The 21204-nt window shown below is 35.6% G+C and overlaps 1 protein-coding gene across 1 annotated transcript in view; it reads left to right on the top strand.

Moving 5' to 3' along the window:
* The window catches only part of LOC114361783 (mucin-5AC), a 65135-nt gene that overhangs the window by 26373 nt on the left and 17558 nt on the right, over positions 1-21204 (top strand). The window contains exon 2 of the mRNA XM_028316965.1: positions 2791-2913. The gene's annotated coding sequence lies outside the window, so the exon portion shown is untranslated. The remainder of the gene's footprint in view (positions 1-2790; positions 2914-21204) is intronic.

The raw sequence follows: 21204 nt of genomic DNA, 5'->3' as shown, positions 1-21204 counted from the left end.
GCTTTGACGCTGTGGAAAAAATGTAACTAATATTTACACGGTTGTGGCGATTAGCTACAACCAATATGCTATTTAAATTAATATCTTTTTGACAATCATTAATTCCTATCCATTTGACAAAAAATATCCTATACCACAATCAAATTGATAAATCTAATGTCACTGACATTGACAGTGACCTTTTTTCAGTCGCAATCGNCGCAATCATAATAATTAATATTGTAACTGGTTCTTATTAAGAACATTGTCAATTGGTAAAAATACCTTTTTAAATGGAATTATATCATCGGAGAAGCGTGGAAATGGGCACGGCCCGGACCGGTTCAGTGACATTCGACATTTGCCTCGGTAGTCGTCACATGAAGATGACCCCACCTCACGCCTTTTAGCATCAAAAGGACTTAATTTTACAAATTACTTTGTCGCCACAAAAATGCTGACATTTCGATGTTTCCTGTCAATCTGGGCCTCTGGTCGTAAATTCGGTGAGATATGTGACCTATCACATGAATTTAATTTTGAAGATTTTTACGAGTTTCTTGTACCTATATTGTAATCTACTAATAATGCGAACGTCTCTATGTCTGTGCTATTCTGTTTTTAGGTATTATTTTCACGTGAAGCCGCATAACTGACGTGAATTAAAATGTAAAAAAAAGCACTGAAACAAACAAAGTACGGGAAACCTAATATTTTCCTTTTTTTCCTGGAGAACTTCTAAATCATTTTGACTTATTTTTACTTAGCTAGAGTTCAAGTAAAATGTTTACAACTTATTATTATTTGGTCATTAATAAAGTGCGTGTTCGACCGTGGAAATGTAAAGACTTTCTTTAACAAACAAATGTCTACGCAGACGAAGTCACGGGCGAAGATTATACATTATTATAATCTTTGATTCGATTGGATTACTATCGTCAATGGAATAGTCGTTGTTAACACATCATCAATAAAAATATTACATAATCAAAATATTCACACAAAAAGCTAGTTTAGTGTTTTGACAGGCTTTAGTTTTGTACAGTCAGAGTCAAATAGTTCGTTACACTCAAAGTGACCAAAAAGTTGATAACACAACCTTATTCCGATTGCAACAAAGACGTGTTGAGAACCTTTTTTTTTACTACTGAATTATTTGACGCTGACTGTACCGTCATTCCAAACTGATTTGAAGCTTTGTAGTGACAGTAATGATATTGCTATTCGAGTAACGAGTACACTTTCGTAGTCCCAAACGAATCACGTTACATAATAAAGTAATCACTTAAAGCTGACCAATTTAGTTGATGATACTGATAGAGTGATAGCCATTGTTCTTATACAACTGACCTACAAAGATGACAATCGATTATACATATCGTAGGTTGATAGACGGTTGTGATTAATAGTTTCGAGCCAAAGATGGAACTTTAATTGAAAGTGGGCCTTCCAAAAGTAAGACGACAGATTAAATGGCACTTATGTAGTTAAAATAGGTACGATTTTGCAACAAACATTCACCCGTATTCACAAACATTACAATGAGGTCTCACAGTGCGCGTGGACGCACAGGGTGTCACACGAACCAATCACAGAGCTCTATTCAACGCTGCGCGTTCGGTTTTCTACTTCACTTAAGCAAGCATCGTTTGTGAATACGAGCATTAGTCTGTATCCGTCTAGTTACAGTACAGTTGAACATCGTACGAGTACAATTATTATAATTACTGTAAAAACAAACTATCGAAAGTTAGTGGACCATTAACATTCTGTAACTGCCCAATTTATCGTTACACAATTGTGCATAACGCACTTTTTTACGGGAAATCTTACCTCCTGTAACCGTAACACCTTATGTTAGACCACGCGAATGTTACAGCATTACACACCTTTCCTAGAAATACGTAATTCTGAAACACAGATAAATCTACTAAAATAAATGATGAAATGCATAAATGTAGTTAAATTTTAATTTGATTGTTGATTTTATTTAATAGTGAGAACCAATTGATGAATTATTTTGGTAGAGATAGATAAAATTAAGTCAGTATGTGAAACCCGCTAAAATACTGAAATCGTGTTAATTATGCTGAATAGTTAATTGTTATTTGTTACGTTTGACAGAACCACCCACTCAAGCAAAACCGCGGACAAAAGCCAGTAAGCACATAAATTACTGCTGCCCATATTTCTTTCAAAACACCAACTCTAGTTAGAAAGTAACACAAATGTCCGTAATTATTTGTCTAACATGTTCAGCCTTGTCACAGCCAAAACAAAAACTGTGTCACAATTTAGACAAGCGAAAACCACGTTGTCGATTATTATTTTGGCGTATCTAAAGGTCTAGTACCCAAATATGTCTGAGATTTATTACACTGCTTAAGTTCGCCCAACTTTACGGAGGTGGACTTATAACGGGTATCTAATTTAAATGAATAGATTAAATTAAACTAAATTGATAGGCAGTTAGACGTTTAATTCAATAAATTGATCTTTGATTTAATTGAAAAAAAAAAATGTTTAACAAACAAAATTATTAGAAATTGAGAGCGAAAAAAAAACGTAAATGATGAAAAAGTTAATGTGCATCGTGCATTTTCGACGATGCAAATGCTATGCCACATCATAATCCTGGCCAGTTTCATTTTACTTTTTGATCAGAATTAAAAAAAAAGGCCAAAACGTCAGGGTGACATCGAGCGATAACATTTTCTCTCCTATTTTCTTNTTCTATTTAAATTTTCAAATATGGAATTCAACTACACTTTCTATTGTTGTTCTTAATTTAACGATTGTGTTTTGTTTCAGGGAATGCGTCGGTGGGTGGGCTAGTGCGTTCGCCAGGCGCGGCGGGCCGCGGTCACCATGCCGAGCTCACCGGTCGCGGCCACCGACTAGCCGACACGCTACTGTTTTTCACCGGTTGTTGAGGTAAGATTCATAGAATCATTTTCAATTCAAACAAAGAGAATTACACAAAAAAATTTAAGATGGAATGGTCTCCCGAGGACCTTTACTGGATTACTTTTACTTACCTACTTCAGAGCACGCTAAGCTCTGAATTAAGATAAGTCTAAGTCGAAAAATAATAATGGAAAAATCTTTAGATATTTATGTAGTGTTGTAATACTTTAACCCTGGGTTTGGTAACCAATTACTTTAATATAACAAACATCAAAATTCTGTCAAACTCCGTTCAAAAACACCGATTAAAGTTGTAGTTACGGTTAAAGTTAAGGTGGTGCAACTCAGTATTAGCTATTTTTCTTCTATAATTTGCGTTTGTAGTCCCAAATGATTACCTACGTTATTCGTATCCTACAATTATATCAATGTATGAAAAATTTATACTAAGAATAATTTACGAAACTTTCTCAAGGGAACGATATGATTCTTAATTTACAATGGACATTAGGTATTCCGACCACGCACTTTTGCCGTGAGATTTATTGCCCAAATTTAATAAAGCTTATCGCTCATGTCATCGTATCACGTAAATTTATATTTTAGGTACAAAAAATGCTTTTTGTTATATTTTAAATTCACCTTGTACGCCTTTTCAACCTCTTTGGCCAGAGTGCAAAATGTAGAGTTAACAGACGCCCGTATTCACAAACATTACTATGAGGTCTCACAGTACGCATGGACGCACAGGGTCACACACGAACCAATCACAGAGCTCTATTCAACGTTGTGCGTTCGATTTGCTGCTTCACTTTTAAGCAAGCATCGTTTGTGAATACGGGGAAGAGTGTACTTTGCAGTTTGCGTTTATTGAACTAGAGTTGGTTGTACTTCTGCAATGGAGACTAACGCCCGTGTTCACAAACATTATGAGGTCTGACTTGGTTAGATTCTCTAAGGGACTGACAGTGCGCGTGGACGCAAAGGGTGACACATGAACCAACCACGCTGTGCGTTCGATTTGCTGCTTCACTTAAAAAAGTGTCGTTTGTGAATACGGGCGTAAATGACCTGGTGATATGTTCTTAAAAAAACATATTTTCTAACAGCTAGGTTGCTGAAAGAACCCCAAACAAAATATCCATTACCTGGCATAAGGAAGGAATTAGCATTTTGTAATTGTTCGCTTCGTGACCATGACAATGGGTATGTTGCAAGCCGCATATTTCTATTTATACTTAAGTACTTAACCTAGTAACTGAATTTTTTAAACGTTTTTCAATATGTGGATAATACTTTAATTCGTTCATTTGCATAATAATTACCAGCCTTGATTGTTAATCAAAGCCAATTGGGACACGTCATAATATTTCATACTGCTACTTTAAGTTTTTTAATCACTTTTGGTGATAAAACTAAGGATTTAAATTCTTTATACAAGGATACTACCATTTTATTTGTCTTTATACCAAAAATATCTTTTTAATTGTTAATTATGGATTAATTTACATAAATTAAAGCATTATAAATATCTTAATGCAGTTATAATCGATATCCGAAACAAAATTGGAATGATAAATGCATTCTTAAAAAGACTTAAATTTTCACCATCTTCTTCTTCTTTTCGTGTCGACAACAAACCTACACAGTGTCAGCCCAAAACTCCGCCACAAGAGTGGCGTTGTCAGTAGCACTTATCAAATCCTCCTGAGTGCAGTTGCTTGGGCACTCAGGGCATGACATCAGGTGCTTCATTGATTGGGGAACAAAACCGCACCTGCACTCCGTGCTCAAGCCATCCAAGAATCCCCACCTGGCCAGATTGTCCTTACTACGGCCAACCTGCGTCCGAAATCTTTGTGAATCTTTCTTATTTAATAGCACCGTATTAAATAAGTTTCATCATTTCTTAATCGCTTAAATTAGCATTAAAATCATGTTGATCCGTAGATCGTATCATAGATCGAATCTGGTCACACTACTGGTATTATTTTATATTGCTTTTGTAAGGATTTTGGTAACACTTTTTTAATTTGACATTAATATCATTCGATGACGAATAGGAAAAATATTCCAAAAGAAACTCGGATCTACAAAATTTTTACGAATGAAGTGAATTGTTATTTCTTTTTTTTATGGAACTTGGAGCTTATAAAGGAACTTGGAGTTTTTTATATTTTTTTTTGNTATTTTGGATATTTCACATTCTTTAACCTAACATTTATTGAAGACGTTTTTATCACTATAACATATCCACTATAATGACTCTATTAATCATTTGACATGAATACCAAACAAGCAAATAGAAAAGTTGAAAAGAAACTGAACCGTACGAGAATTCGCACAAATCACTCATGTCGCAAGGCTGTAAAAATGTGATAATTATGAAGAACATTACGCGACTAGGATTTCCCTAGTAAGTCATACTGTCTCTGGTTATGAACAAAAAGAGCTGTCCTCATTCCGTAGTGAAACTCTAAGCTACCATGTCAAGGGCGGCGGACAAATTGATATTACATCTGTGAGAGTTCGCTGGCGACCTGCAACTTACCTGTTGTCACGTTTTTATTCGACCTGTTATCAAATAGTCGCTGATACAATTTTCAACTCTCGTTTATTGTTTTATTATACAGAAAATCAAAGTTATGGGTAAAATAGGTAACATAATTAGATACTTGTAATATGTATGTGTGTAATCGGCATATTATATTTATTTCTAAGCACCGTAAGACCTACTGTACTAGATCCTAGATACGATGTTATCTAAATATTAACTTGACATACAAGAGAAGTCTGCTTATTTTACTATACTGAGATAATGTAGGTACTGAACCACGTTCAGCAATTAATTACGGTCATAAAATACAATAAAAACCAACTTCGTTGATTTTTTTAGTTAATAAATTAAACTAATTTCTTGAAGTGAGCATGTAATTGTTTCCCAAAAGGGTGAATACAATCACGTACATATACTTAAACCTTGACTTCCTTTTTGCAGTTTGCTGATTTATATCTAAAAGTAATGCTGAAATCGTAGCCCAAAAGACAGTGACAGATCTCGGAGCGTGAAAATTAACGCAATGATTTTATGACCTTGAAGAAATATCTTGGGAAAATAAAATGAAAAAAAAAAAGAAAAAATTGTCATTACTATCATCAGATCATTTATTTTATAGCCTTTTCTGCAAGAGCATGAACCTCTCTAATTAACTACAAACAAAAAGTTGGGGAGACCTAGGTAATTTTCGCATTGTGCCACGGTGCTCCCGCGACATCCATGGGAAGAGTTGAGGTTGCCTCATTCTACCCTGCCGGAACTTCTACTAACTACAAACTATATTTTACACAATAGCGTCTATAGGTATGCGGATTCCTAAAAAGCAAACGTGGGCATTCGTGACCCACACGTAATTGAACTTTAATCGGGTATTTCATAGGAGCAGAGCACGCCGTTTGATAGGTCAACGAGCCGCGCCGTTCTAAAATTAGCATCTGTTACTAATGTCCTCTGATAAGGCGTCCGTGCCTTGTTAATGGACGGTAATGCGACCATCCGTCTGTCTGCACTTAATTAGGACTAGGCACGGGGAATGATTAAAGCTTAGGTCGTATTCTTACTCCAAACTGTGCTCTAAACGTAGGTACATAAGTAGATCTATCTCAACTAGGTAAATGCATTGGATTGGTTATTGCCCTTATCTGTGTTATGTTATTTAAATACTTTTTGAACCTGTCTGCGTTGTATAGGAAAGCTTTTTTTAAACTGACCGATAATCTAAACCAAGGCATCAGCCTCAACGAACCTAAGAAATCTTCACGTCAAAGAGTTTTATACAACAACGCCTTCCAATATTTAAAAGGCGCCGAGGCGAGGTATCATATTTATTCATAGCACCTCAATGTAAAGTGTCAAACGATTGGTTTCGGCAAAGTCACCAGTCACCGGTGCTCAGATGTTTCCACGTTAGATAGATTACACGTCCCAATACCTCGCATCTGACATCCCAGTCGCTGGCATGTCTTGGTGTGCTGTTATTTGAACATCCGCAAGATTCTCTGAAAGCCTTCTTGTTTATTAAAATTGCCATCTAAGGGCCATAGCAGATTTGCTACTTTTAGTATGTGCGAACAGCGATTTTGCGACTGTATCGATAGCATCGCGATTTTTCGGCTTCAAGCGTTCGGACGCGGTATTGGAATAGCGCGTTTTAGCGACTGTTGTCACTGCGTCGAGCTTCCGAAAAGCGACTCAGTCGCCGCCGTTGGCGTTTTTAAGTGTGCAGGTGGAATGTCTGGTCTCTACATTCAGCTTCTAAAAAGCAGCTAAATCGCCGATCGCCGATGCTTAAAGTAACATGTGTGTTGTGGCTCTAATGTGTTCACATTGTCGCTCACCTCATAAAAAGTGTATTGACAAAATAAGCTCGGTAGAACTGGTATATCTGAACCAGGAAAGGCATTGCATTAAAGGCTAACTTAGGCAATAATTGGTATTTACAGTGTCAAATAGGTCATATTTTTTGTTCCTACATGGATTTCAAATGTCACAATTTGTATGAATAAACAAGAGTTCTTTTCAGAACTAGCATGCATAATTGTTTTTTAGATAAACATACATAAATGGTTAACCACAGCGAACTTGAAATAATTAGTTTAAATTAGTATGTGTGAAGAGAAGTAAGATTTATTAATAGATTCAAAATCACACACTAGTATGTCTATACTTAAAGTTTACTATTAAATATTCAATTGACCACTATGACCCCATTATTGAAACAACAATGCTTTTATAATACATACACGTTATAAACATTAACTTTAATAGCACGTTTGTTATTACTACGATATCATAAATCTTTCGTATGGTTAATGATGTCATAATTAAGGTTATTAACGATTATATTATCGGATTTATTCAGTGGATATTGCGAGGTGGAGATGAAGATTCATACAGACCTTACAAAGGCTGATTGAATATTGAAGCAATCTATTTCGAAACGTTTATTGATCTCCTTTTGAACTTATCAGCCGGGTGACCGTGCAAATGTTAATTCTCAGTATTGCAAGTATTGCGCTGGCTGCAAGCGATCCGCACTCATCGGCATCAATCATCGTGATGCGATTTACGAATCGTTAATGACATGCAGAAACTTCAAATCATATTGTTTTGACCCACTTACAAAACAATGTAATGGTACTTACATTATTCTGTTGTAAATAATGAAGGAATGTTCTGGTCCGAGTGCCCAGTGGACAAATGACTAAGGTACCAAACGTCCCGACTTTCTTCATAAAGCTGTGAATTATGGCTAGTGTTATTGAATCTCTACGGTTTGTTTTGCCAAGTAGTATTCGCGTTTATAGTCTACACTTATTCATATTATGAATTTATATAAACAATAGTGTTTATTGCGTTTATGTTTTGACGTTATCGTAAAAGCATACATCGACAATTTAATAGCCTTGCTCTGCAATGTTAATAGCTGGCAATTTCTATTTTATTACTTTCTTGGATTGAGATTACACTAGGTGTTTATTTGAGGTCACATAACAGTCAGTTACGTGGTTTTATCTAAAAGCAATATAAAATAATGAACTCAACTACTACACTACAACAACCATAATATAAATAAAATGGGATTTAATCAAGTATATTATTAAAACGTTGTACCTTTAAATGGCAATCCAGAAATACTTGAACGATTTATATCAATTTATAATGGTTTTGACTTCGATAAGTACCATTTTATTCAGATACCAGTCATAACTTATCACAACCTTTTGTTTAATAGATACTTGCTATTTATGTATTATTAACACAAAAGCACGACGTCTATTTACTACAGCTTTTAAATTCGATTTCGTCGAAGATGAACTATCTTGTTCTTATGAACTCTCATAACGAAAGAGAATACTTGGCTATAGTAATATTATGACCCATGTTACAACACATGATAGGAGAAGGTAAAAGTTAATTTTATGAAAATTAATGCTTTTGCTCATAGAAACAAACCATCATTATACTGATTTACAATACTTTTGTCTAGTCTTATTAATTCTGTGGCTAGAATCTGACACACTTCCCACGTTTTCCTGGTTTTATTACGGCAATCTGCCGGCTGAAAAAATGAAAGATGCTTAAGCTTATCCATTCAATTTTGATCTAACTCGGTCATCCGTTCACTCTGTCTGGGTCCCCCGATATGTCAAGTGCTGACACCCGCTAGGTTTACTTACCCACTTTGGTAAGCTTTCTCTATCATAATCTGAAGGTAGAAATTGAATTTATACCTTACATTATTAATTGATGTCATGAGAGATACTATCGAGATAAGATTTCTCTGTATTCTCTGTATGTAGGTACATAGGAAACCACATTGGCATTTTTTGTTTGTTTTGAACTGACTCTACGTTTGCCCTCGATCTCAATCTGGTACCTAAATGTTAATCAGATCAGTTTTTTTTTTCAGTAATACCTGTTCAATCAAATCATAAAGTCATTCTCGTTATCGAAAAGCGTCAGTTCAAAATGTTGTTCAGTTCATAAATTGATTTAATTCAAAGTAGATCTAGCGTCATCAATGCACATAAATATTTTGAAATAAACACAGCAATTACTTCGTTTAGGTAATCAGGTAATAATGATAACGAAAAAAGATGATCTCTAAATTAGCTAAGTATTTAATCTATTTCATAATCCTTAAGTGGCCCCAACATTTAACAAGCACTTAGATTCGAATCGTGTTTGAAACTGGCCGATAAAAATTAAAAAAGTTTTATTCTGAAACCGCAGAGAGCACTTGTTAAGGTTTAGCCAAACCAACGCGTGCAGCCGGCGACCAGACTTAAACGCATTGATCGCCATCATGCACGCAGGCTGATCTAGAGTAGATGATAGTAGTGTTTAGTTTATTAATAAAAAAACATTGAATGTGGGCCCAGTTACTGGAAGAAAAAATGTGTATTTAAAAATTCAATCCAGTGACTTGGCCCGTGGACCAAGCTAGAATTGGGCCAAGTCACTGGAAGACTTGTTGGTTGTCGGTTTGGCCGAACCTTTAGAAGGCGTTGATTGACACGCGCTGCGTGGGCGCAGCCTTGGGCGCGCGGCTACCGGAACACGCTACCGGCGTTATCAGACACACATCGCCAGCTTATGCAGTGATATAGCACTTTTTAATAACAAATCTTTGCATTGTTCGGTTCAACCGGACCCTAAACGTTTGAAATATATTAATTTGACTTTGGAAACCTTTTTATGGGTACAAACGCGAATGGTATCAGAATTTGATTTTTTGTTGCAAAATATCACGTAAGTAGTTATTACCACTTTGAAGTCAAATGTTTATGTTTATTATGTCCTCTGTGCATAATTTTACTCTAAATTCGGTATTTCTGAACTCGTAAGTCTTCATTACTTTTAATAGAACCGTTCATACCTAATTTGATCTCGAGTTAAAATTTTGTATTAGCTTGTCTAACTAACAAAAGGATCGTTACTTCGTGAACTATACCGAATAGAGAGGTAAGGCAGATAATTAATAATGTAAATGCGAATGAGCAAAGGTTCCAGTGATGCGGCGAGCTGGAGAAGTGTAACGAAATGTCAAGGGCGAAGCATCGCGGAACGCGAACGGTTGCCTCACTAGAAATTACGATCATCCGTGTTACCAAGAGGTTTAGGCACGTTTACAGTGCGGGGAATATGCGGGGCGTACTTCGGTTTTCATTTATTAATAAGATCTTTACTCTTCGGTCTACTTTGTAAAAAAAAAAACAATAAACGCGAACAGTTGCCTCACTAGAAATTACAATCATCCTTGTTACCAAGAGGTTTTAAGGTTTTAGGCACGTTTGCTGAGCGGGGAATATAAGGAGCATATTTACTTCGGTTTTAATTTGTAATAAAACCTGACAATATTGTCGGCTGCAAGAAATCTCTTTACTCTGTGGTCTTCATTTGTTCTAAAAAACAGTAAACTCAACGGTTGCCTCACGAGAAATTACGATCATCCGTGTTACCAAGAGGTTTAGGCACGTTTACAGTGCGGGGAATTTGCGGGGCGTTCTTTGGTCTACATTTAAGAGATCACTAAATAGAAATAAGTTTACTCTATCATAATAATTTAAATGTATTTACAAACTAATAATAATATAATTAAATAAAAATAATAAACGAATCGGCCTACCTTATATGTATAATTTAAGACTGAAAACGAGCCCAAATATCTTTATGTCGTGATCTGTAGCACCTAATATAGAAATAGGTAAATGTCGGGCTCTATATTCCTTCAGTGAAATCCAATAAATCGAATCCGTTATTGATAGAGTTTCAGACCGAAACGAATAAATTTCATAGATTTAGGTCGTTCTACGAGACGCCACTTAATTTTCAATGTGCACATTAAAAAAAGATTCAAGTAAGTATGATTGCGAACTTCAACAAGAGGCTTGAATCTATAGTTAAGTTTGGATCGAGCATTGAGTGTCATTCTAATACAAATCTTAACAACGACTTACCGATACCTATACCTGTTTAACTGCCGACTCATTAAGTAGGTTAATATAACGAATGTGTAATTGTGTAATGCCCTTGGAGGGTAGGTAAATAGATCAACCACAAGTAATTGTCTTGTTCTATAAAATATTACACCAACTAATAATAAATTACGTCACTTAGTAGCAACCACTAAATTGTTATTGAATCGAACGACTACCTTTAATCCTTGGGTCAGATAGGTAATTAATCTCTATTGTTCAACAATTTTGTTTTATCTGTATATCGAAGGTTCAGCTAATGTGTTGTGAATGGTATCACACCTGGTTCAAATATCAGGGCCAATGTCAATCTACGCATATCAAGTTTTCGATAGGCGACTGTCGATTCCGCTCCAATAATGTTTATAGTGAAAAAATAGTAGATACAGCATAGTATACATACAAGTTACGTACAGGTTGATGGTTTTATTGCCCTCTTCTTATTCTTCAAATTAAATAATAACAAAGAAGTGGCATAAAGATGTCGCATAATTAATTATAAGTATAGACGCTATAACCTTGAGGATTAATGGGAGATTTTGCAAACACTGGAAAGTGTTTTCTTCGCCATGACTTTTATGAAAGCCTGTTAAATGCGACTCTTAAAAATGACGGTCACGTATCATCATGTGTGTCAACTTTAAAAATAAAAAGCTGATCGTATGAAAGCAACACGCGTAGAACATTAGCGAGCTTTCAAAGTTTCGCTTTAAAAACTCATCAAATCAACAGCCTGTATAATTCAATTAGATGTAAAATGCAGTGGAGCAAAAAGTTGTATCTGTTTCAAAATAAATGTAGTTGTGCAAAAACACTTTATGCCTACCTACCTACTACACTTAGAATTAATTAGTATCCTTATTAAATAGCTACCAAGCTAGAACTAGGTTCTTATTTCTATCAAATTAAAAATAACGAACGCCATCCAGCTAGTAGTAAATCAATCGCTTCACTGAGTTTTCGGTTTTTTAATCGAAAGTAAACAGACATAAAAAATCTAATATCAATATTACAAAATTTAAAAACGGGTTTCAAACTTGTAAACAGACATTTTACAAACAAGATAATGCAACAAAAACCTAATAGCTCAGTAGATACAGAAAAGTATCATTTTTTAGTTCATACCGGGCGTTACGAAGAAAGTAAAAGTTTAGTTGGCTTGCATAAGTAGCACCATTTATCGAGTTAGGCTTAGATTTATTGCATGAGTTATGTAAACTACTACTTGGAGAAGAGCTCTTTGATCTACATTTACGAGTAACATTACCTGCTTGTAACTAACTACATCTATGTAAAATAGTCGGAACACGTATTAACTCGCCTGATGGAGATTATAAAGATGCGCCGCTCTTTCGTTTAGTATGCAACAGTCAAGGTTCATAATCAACATTTGAACTAAGTCTTGAATAAAGTTTTTATAATCTTATGAAGACGATGATTGACCAATCATTAAATCTTTTGGAAATATTCTCATGCAAAGACCGTCAACAGTAGATTAAGTGTAATTAATATCAGTATTTTTTAACTATATTGCAATTAATTCTAAGGTAAGTGGCAACACACTACCTCAACTAGCAGATATCTCAAAATTTGCAATCTTCGTACCGGGAATTCACTGAAAAACAATTTAACCCAGACTAAACATGACGATGTTACGAATTGCTAAAATAGTTTTCTTCATCCTATTAACCATCTACCTGCGTTGCTGAGCGACAAACGCAACCCTACGGGACGGTCACGGTGCGATGCGCCCGCGCAGCGTTGCGCAGTCACAGTCACACACCCCGCTTTTACTCGCCCGTTTTCATGAAACGGTTCCATTACGTAAACTGTATCAAAAATTGTATTCACGTAGAACAGCCGGTGTCTCTGTAATGTTACAACATGTATTAAGGTAATTGATATTTAATTAGGTGCCCCCGGTTTGTAAATTAGTCGCGAAATGCTTATATGGTTGTAATAACGAGCCGCTATTTGTTATTGCATGGCACGCACGCACGCATGTTGTTCGTATGAAATGCCAGAAACATAGTGTTGCAAGGTACAAAAAATATGGGCAGTGCGATGTTACTATACTGGCCCAAGGCTTGTTTATGACTAAGCTATCTACAATCGATATAAGCTTTTTGTAAAAGTAAATTATGTTTGTTTATGAATACCTATGTTGTATACGTAACGTAGCCTGTACCTTATGCGATAATGGTCTTGTACCTTTATATTTCTCAGAAAATCAGTAACATAGCACAGACTGTCTGGTTGACTAAGTAATGCTGGGCTGAGAACATTTGGTACACTTTCATATAAACATGTTTATGCCAAATACAATAAACGTGTCCCTAAAGTGCACTAACGTAAAAAACGAATTGCTCAATTACAAAACCCTTTTAAATTAACAAACAAAACTTTGCCAATCTTTGAATTGATCTTTCTATATGATGAATAAACACCTTGAAGATTAGAATAAGTCATGGAAAACATAATTGTTGCCCTTGGCTTACAATAACAATGATTTGCAGTACGAGTAGATGCACATACCCACAGCCGCCTACCGCGTGGAGGATCTCTCTGGTGAATCACCAAAATACTCATCATGACTTATCTAATTGATACATAACTTTTAGTACTCATTTCCTAAAAGCTTTAAAAGTTATCAATCTGCTCATTTAAATAATACAGAGTGTTTCTTTAAACGTGATAATGTTTTTGGCACAAAAATAAAATAAGTCCGACATTAATTGGGGATGTGGAAAGCATTGGGGGAGGCCTATGTTCAGCACTGAACGTCCTATGGCTGATATTATGATGATGGTGATTAATAATTGTAACTAAGGTCCTATATGGACCAGGATTATTAAATGAAATGGTTTTACAGGTTCATACGATTGTTGTACCTTCTTAAATTTTAAACAGTTGGTAGCGACTGAGACTCGAACCCGGTATCCAATACAAAGGAAATAAACCGTGTCATTTGCTATCATACGTTTATGAAGGTAAAATTACGCCCTATATTGTTGATACCCACTCGGTAATTATGCATAAATATTTAGGATCGATTGACACTGAATAATTAAGGCTGGGTAGCACCATCTTACTTTAACTTTGTCGAACGTCAAAAATCTGTCAAACTCCATACAAACAACATCGGTTATCGTCAAAGTTAGGTGGTGCAACTTAGCCTAAGAGTCTTTTGCAGGACTTAAAGTTCTCTATACTACAGATAACGTTTTACTTGTTAATTTTTAGACCACCGTTAATAGAAACATAGTAGTTAATAAACATAACACAATAGCTTAACATCCCGTAGTACGTCTTTAAAACGACAGCCACAATATAAAGTTATTAGACAGTTAACAAGATAACACACACAATACACGTATCATAAATTAATGTGTAGATCCTTGTGTTGATTGCGCTAATTGCACGTTAATTCACAGTAGTTCCTATATCTATGGTCGAATCGATAACTGTGATTATTTGATAAGATTTTACTTCTAATTACTTACTATTAACTTTATGAATCTTAAGCTGGGTTGCACCATCTTACTTTAACTTTAACAAACGTCAAAAATCTGCCAAACTCCATGCAAAAAGCACCGGTTATTATAACGATAACAAATACTTTTTTACAGTTAAAGTTAGGTGGTGCCATTTAGCCTTAGAATTTATAATTTTGTGTGTGTTGTGCTCTCTTGAAACGATTGTTTTTATCTTCCATTATGATAAAGTAATTTATTCATAAGTCATTATTACAGAATTCGTCTCACTCGCAGAAGACTCCAAAGAAATTGATTGCAATAGATGCTTTCTCCATTGTTGATGGTGGCTTGTATGCGAGATGTCACTTTTGTCGTTGGCTGTTACGCCCCAGATACTGTCTGCGTGAACAAATACAATACCTTGCCCGCCATACAGATCGGAGTTGCATAAAATTAAATTAATAAATTCAATAGATAAATTTATTACTACAGAATTAATAACTACATTGGTGCAATTAATATTTCTCCACGCGTTCCACTTGAGCAAATGCAATAGTTACTTCCTAAATTGTTTGCAGATTTAATTGCAAGTTAAATTGCATCTCCACTGACGTTTGCACGCGATTCAAGAGTATTGGGCTTCACGAGGAAGTCCTGGAGTACGATTTAGCAATTTGTACGTCATGTCAAATCGTGCCAAGTTTGTTACGGCAGCGGCCTGTATGCCATCACGTATCGTTTTTCGTTATGCTTGCTCATCCGTGAAATTTACTATTCAATATAAATTTACCAAATCATTCCCATTTTTTCCTATTGCACTGGCTCGTGCCTACAGCTAGCACAGTTTGAACTGAAACTTTTTACTTTTATTTATTTCACTTGAAGACCACCTTGAGCAACTTGTGCTTATTGAGTGACAAATCATTATTATGTATTTGCTTTAGTAGATTGTATACCTTCCAATTTGGTAACAAGATTTCGGCTGCTAGGTAATTAACTCGTTTCCGTTGCAATTATGTCCGCACAAGGTCAGCACGACGAAAAATAACTTACTTTCAAGTCAATGCAAATGTTTGAATCTGCCAAAGTCTTGGATCACACATATGTCATTAAATATATTGACCCAATTTTGTCTTATTTACATATATAGAGCTCTTGTGGCTTTGATTGCACGTGAACTTCAACAAGCACACGTCATTATTATTCTCCATAGATATTGACAGTTACAGTCTTTTTTTGTTGTGTACCAGCTTAGTTAGATATCTAGGTAGGTACTCAATCTCTGCATAATTGTACAATTTTATTTTACCAACAACAGAGCAAAGAATCCTTAAGTGTTTAGCATATTCTTATGCTCATTTTAAAAACAAAACGATGACGTATTGTTTTGTGTCATAGCCCACACAACATTAGAATGACAAACGGATGTACAATCACATTCAATTAAAATACCTCGTGGAAGTACATTACGGAAGGTATACTGCAGTAAATAAAAAGATTAGCTTGTACGGATACTAACGAAAGGTCATGGGAACATACATCTGCGTAGAAGTTTCGTTTCACGTTACAGAATGACAAAATAAATTTTAATGACCATTCCGAAGACATGCTGCGTTTTCGGTAATAAAATTATTTACGGTTACGATGTTTTAGTAAGCTGGACGGAAATAACTCATTGGCTTCAGGATATTATCCAATGCAGTGAAGGTAGCGATGTATACTGAAGAGTGCTCGGCTAATGATTTCAGTTGCATAACATAATTAGTATAACCAAACCATTCGTAATTTAATATAGAGCAGATAAATTTAGATAACGTAATCGTAGAGCAATGATTCCTAGCTAGGTAAATGAACATAACAAAAAAATGGGATAAAAAGTATAAAAAATAAGCGCTCAATAGAGTTCTTCAAAGTGGTTCGCAATACAGTTTATCACTAAGAGATCTGCCATTAAAAAGATAGAAAAGCTGATAGTGGCGGCTTATTCTGATTCTCACGATGTTTCAGACCTTTATGACTCTTATGTGTTGGTATTAGCAACTTTTGAGATTAAGGGATAAGTAACTGAAATAAATGCCAAAACTTATATTAGCTAGATGAACTAGCTAATAACAATAAACTAAAATTTTGTGAAAGTACTGTGTCTAATTTTTCGTGGTACTGTCATTAAAAAAGTTAAAAAATAAGAATTGCTAGAATAAATTGCCGACCGATTGACAAATGCGGGTTCACACGCATTCTTACCCTTCGTCTCTGTTCGCCATAAATCCATTGTTTTTGTCCACCTTACGCTGAATGTGAGAATATCATTCTCCATTAGAACTGCTAATAATAGACATAAAATCGACAGGAAATCGCGGCTTACATAAGCACGGTGGTCGAGCGATGCTGCAAGCAACTGTTCTTACTCCATGATATTATAGTAAACTAAATATTTGATGACAGACTTACAAACTCTACGTTTGTAAATGCTAATGACTTACATCTGTTTTTCGGAATATTATGCAATGTTTATTATACAATGCCGATTTCGGCTGCTGCGAGATTATGCGGGTACAATTTCGATTCCCAGTAGGACACAGCTAGGCTTGAATCAAGTTAATTATAAATTCGTCACAGTTTCTCCTTTACAAGTGCTTTTAATAGCCATATTAGGCCTTATTAAGTTTTTTTTATTTCAATTCATTCTCTTATGAACCTCATATTTAATAGGTACATGTTTAAATTCCAAGTGAAAGGTTTAAAAGTAATGTATAATAACAATAAAGATACGTTAGCTAATTACAGTATTTATTTGCCTACCATTATCCAGGGACATCAGTATAGTTTGTAAGTACACTGGAGGTCAAATGTCGTCGCGAGACGTGGTCGTCTGCTTGATATTATATAACGACGGCAACGCATGGGAACTTTTCTGTCGAAATGCTACTTGAGGCTCTATTCCGAAAAACAATTGAAATGTATTCGACTCAGTCCATCTCTCTCGTTTACGAGGTAGCTGGAGTGGAAAAGCGAGAAGGGTAGAGCCGATATAGAAATCGATTTGCGTAGTCGACCCCAGAATGCAAATGCCAAGTATGCCGACTGAGGGACATCGCACACGAATCAAATTATGCAGCGTGCGCACTGAAACTAAATAAGAACCTAAGATACCTTACATTTTAAACTCTAAGAAAACGCAATAAGTTATAAATTAAATTACTGATTGTAAAAGTGGATATCTCCAAAATTCATTAATGATTTACCTAAGTACAAATAGTTTTGTGAACTCTACTAAAATCATCATCACTATCAATATAAATAATAACAATGATTAGCCCAACATAATACTCTGGCTGGTTGTAGCCTGCAGCGAACAATGCTAGCGTTAAAATGAAAAATTTGTAATTGCCTTCTCTTCCCACCTAGCCTTATGTGTGCGAACTGCCTTAAGCATTGAGTAAGTAATATCCACAGAAATTACACGCGTATGAATGACATTATTCCTATTTAATATGGAAACTTGCGTTTCTGTATTACTCAATCTCACAAAACCTGTTGACAGATTAGCGTATCGGTTAATAAACAAATTTGTATGTAAATTTGTCATTTAATATAGAAGAATTCGCATAACTTCTTAATTTATTGTTGTGTCGCACATCAATTTAGGATATCCTGTTAATTACTATATAATTCACAAATATTACATAATAAAATATAATTATGTAATACGAATACGAAAAAGACCGTAGATAAACTTCTGCAAATATTTTATTTTTAATCTATCATTGAAGTAATTATAAAGTGTTTTATCGAAAATATTTTACTTTTAGCATAAATCATGTAATATTCTCGATACTAGTACATTCACGATTCCATAGAGATAAGAAATGCATCTATTAAAAGCTCCATCTGCATATTTTAAGCTACATAACACTTGTAGTAGTAGACTACTTAGAATTCTAATTTGAATGTATGTGGAGCTGTATTAGAACTTAGATTAGATTTTCCTTAATTAATGTCTAGCTACCTAGATTATGTATTCAGTTTGTCTAATATGCAACTTCATATATAAACAAAAGCTTACCGTAGTAATTAGAAATCGGAAAAACAATGAAAACAATAAGGAAAACGCACGTAATTCGCATTTGGTCGTGGAACAAACTTACACACCAACCTCGTTACTGCCACTTGAATGAGGAGCGAGTTGGTCACGGTAATTATTCAATCAAAAAGACATCAATCATCGTAGACAAACAAAAAAGTTTTGAGAAGTGCAGAGGAAACGTCGGGGAATGTGACGGAGGCGGTGACCTGTCTGTGGAGGACAAGTCTAAAGAGCTAGAGTGTTGCTAAATTAGTGTAAGCGTATAAAAAAAACTTTTCTGTTCTTGCATATTTTACACTGACTTCTTGCACCACCTTACTTTAACCGTAACTCTAACCATAATCGATGTTTTTTGTGTGGAGTTTTGACGTTTGTTAAAGTTAAAGTAAGATGGTGCAACCCAGCTCCAAAGCTTGTATCATGGGTTGCACTGTCAAGGAATGTAGAATTGTAGATAGCCCACTGAAATAGGGTGATCGCTATAGTAATTAGCCAATACATAGTTATTGGCCAACTTGCCTAAAATGAAAAGAAACAAGCCTAATGGAAGTTATTAAGAGAGGAAAAGAGACAAATATTTTTTCTGAGCAATACGCAGTCCAATGTAGTAAATATTTTTGTCTCTTTCTTATTAACAATCCAATATGCCAATAACTATGTATAGGCTAATTACTATAGCAATCACCCTACTTATTTTGGAAATGCAATATATTTTTTCTTACAGAAGTTTTTTTTGAGCGTTGATAGAGCCAGTGAGTTCTCACACACAGCTCTATATCAATCTTTACTTTCTAACAACATCAGTTAAGTCTTTAAAGCCATCAAAGTTCAAGTCTCTTTCATGGTCTCAATGACATAATTATTATAATCCATAAACAGTAAATTCATCAATGGCAACAGCTTATCCCTTACACCAAATCCATGACGGAGACGTTACCCACGCGTTCCCGGCGTCCCGTGCGTACTGACCTTCATCCTGCCGACTCATCAGGATACGCACTATTTGCCACCAAGGGCAACGACCTGCATTAGGTAGTCACGTAACTGCCGTTATCGCCGTCCATTGTCTGCTAGAGATGTTTAATCATTATTTGACGTTAAACTGTCTGTACTTCCAAATGTAAAGTTTGTTGTACGATGTCAATTGATGCATGCATGTTTTACAACTTACATAATTAGTGACACGAATTANACGAATTTTGGTGAAAATTGCAAACAAGCCGTTATGAGGATAAAGATCCTAGTGTAGAAAATACAGACAGCCTTTTCGTAGAGCCTCCATTCTCACAGTCAAAAAGTACACTTGTGATGACTAGAACTACATGGCAGACCTGTAAATAAGTGATGATACAGATATTCATTACTTCAAACCAGACTCAACCGAACTGTCCCACGCACTTACAAAATGGATCCTGTACAGTCAAAGATCGTCAGCATAACAATCAAAGTGCTTCCTGCATTTTGACGGATGCTGAGAGGAAAACGCGTGACTCAGCTTCAATCAGTGTCTTTCGGGCGGCGCAATTGGCGCGGCATCCCAAACAAGACACTTGCTCATATTTCCTACAAACGACGCACGATTATATTGTCCCACCGCGTTAGGGCAAGCGCTCACGTTCGCGCTCATTCTCCCGCCGACCTAGTGTTTACCGAGCTCCTACACGGCATATTGCGAAAACAAATTGGGCAAAGCAGACCATTCAGGTATGTTTAACTTTTCAAGCTGTTGCAAATTTCAGAAGTTTCGCAATTGTAACAGATGTGATTTAAGATGCTTTTTAAAATACCCAACATCCATAAACGTAACAATTGTACGTGAGGTGTAGGCGAGACGCTTACGATAAGCGCAATCGAGTCGTGAATCAGTCGCGGGATTAAATACATAACCGGTAGTTAAATGCTCCTAATATGGCCCAAATAATATTTTCTGCGCGTGTCGACATAGGTCGCAATTATTAACTTAATTGTGTACTGAGTGGGTGACCCATTGTTTGTGGTTTTGTTGTTGCGCATATCACATGCGCTATCTATGACCTGTCTTATTCGTTATTTATTCCAATACTTCGTGATCTCAATCGAAGTGACACAGATTTCTTAATAAAGGCGATCTTGACAGAGCTGCCCAATCATCGATCACAAATGTCGATATGGAACTTCTACAATAACTGCACTGCACCTACTTATTTTCTTCGTCACGATTCTGTCTGGACGTTGCGT

This window comes from Ostrinia furnacalis, unplaced genomic scaffold, assembly GCF_004193835.3.
Source record: "Ostrinia furnacalis isolate ACB-3 unplaced genomic scaffold, ASM419383v2 OfSCF0375, whole genome shotgun sequence".
Lineage (NCBI taxonomy): Eukaryota > Metazoa > Arthropoda > Insecta > Lepidoptera > Crambidae > Ostrinia > Ostrinia furnacalis.
This window is presented reverse-complemented; position numbering and strand designations above follow the sequence as displayed.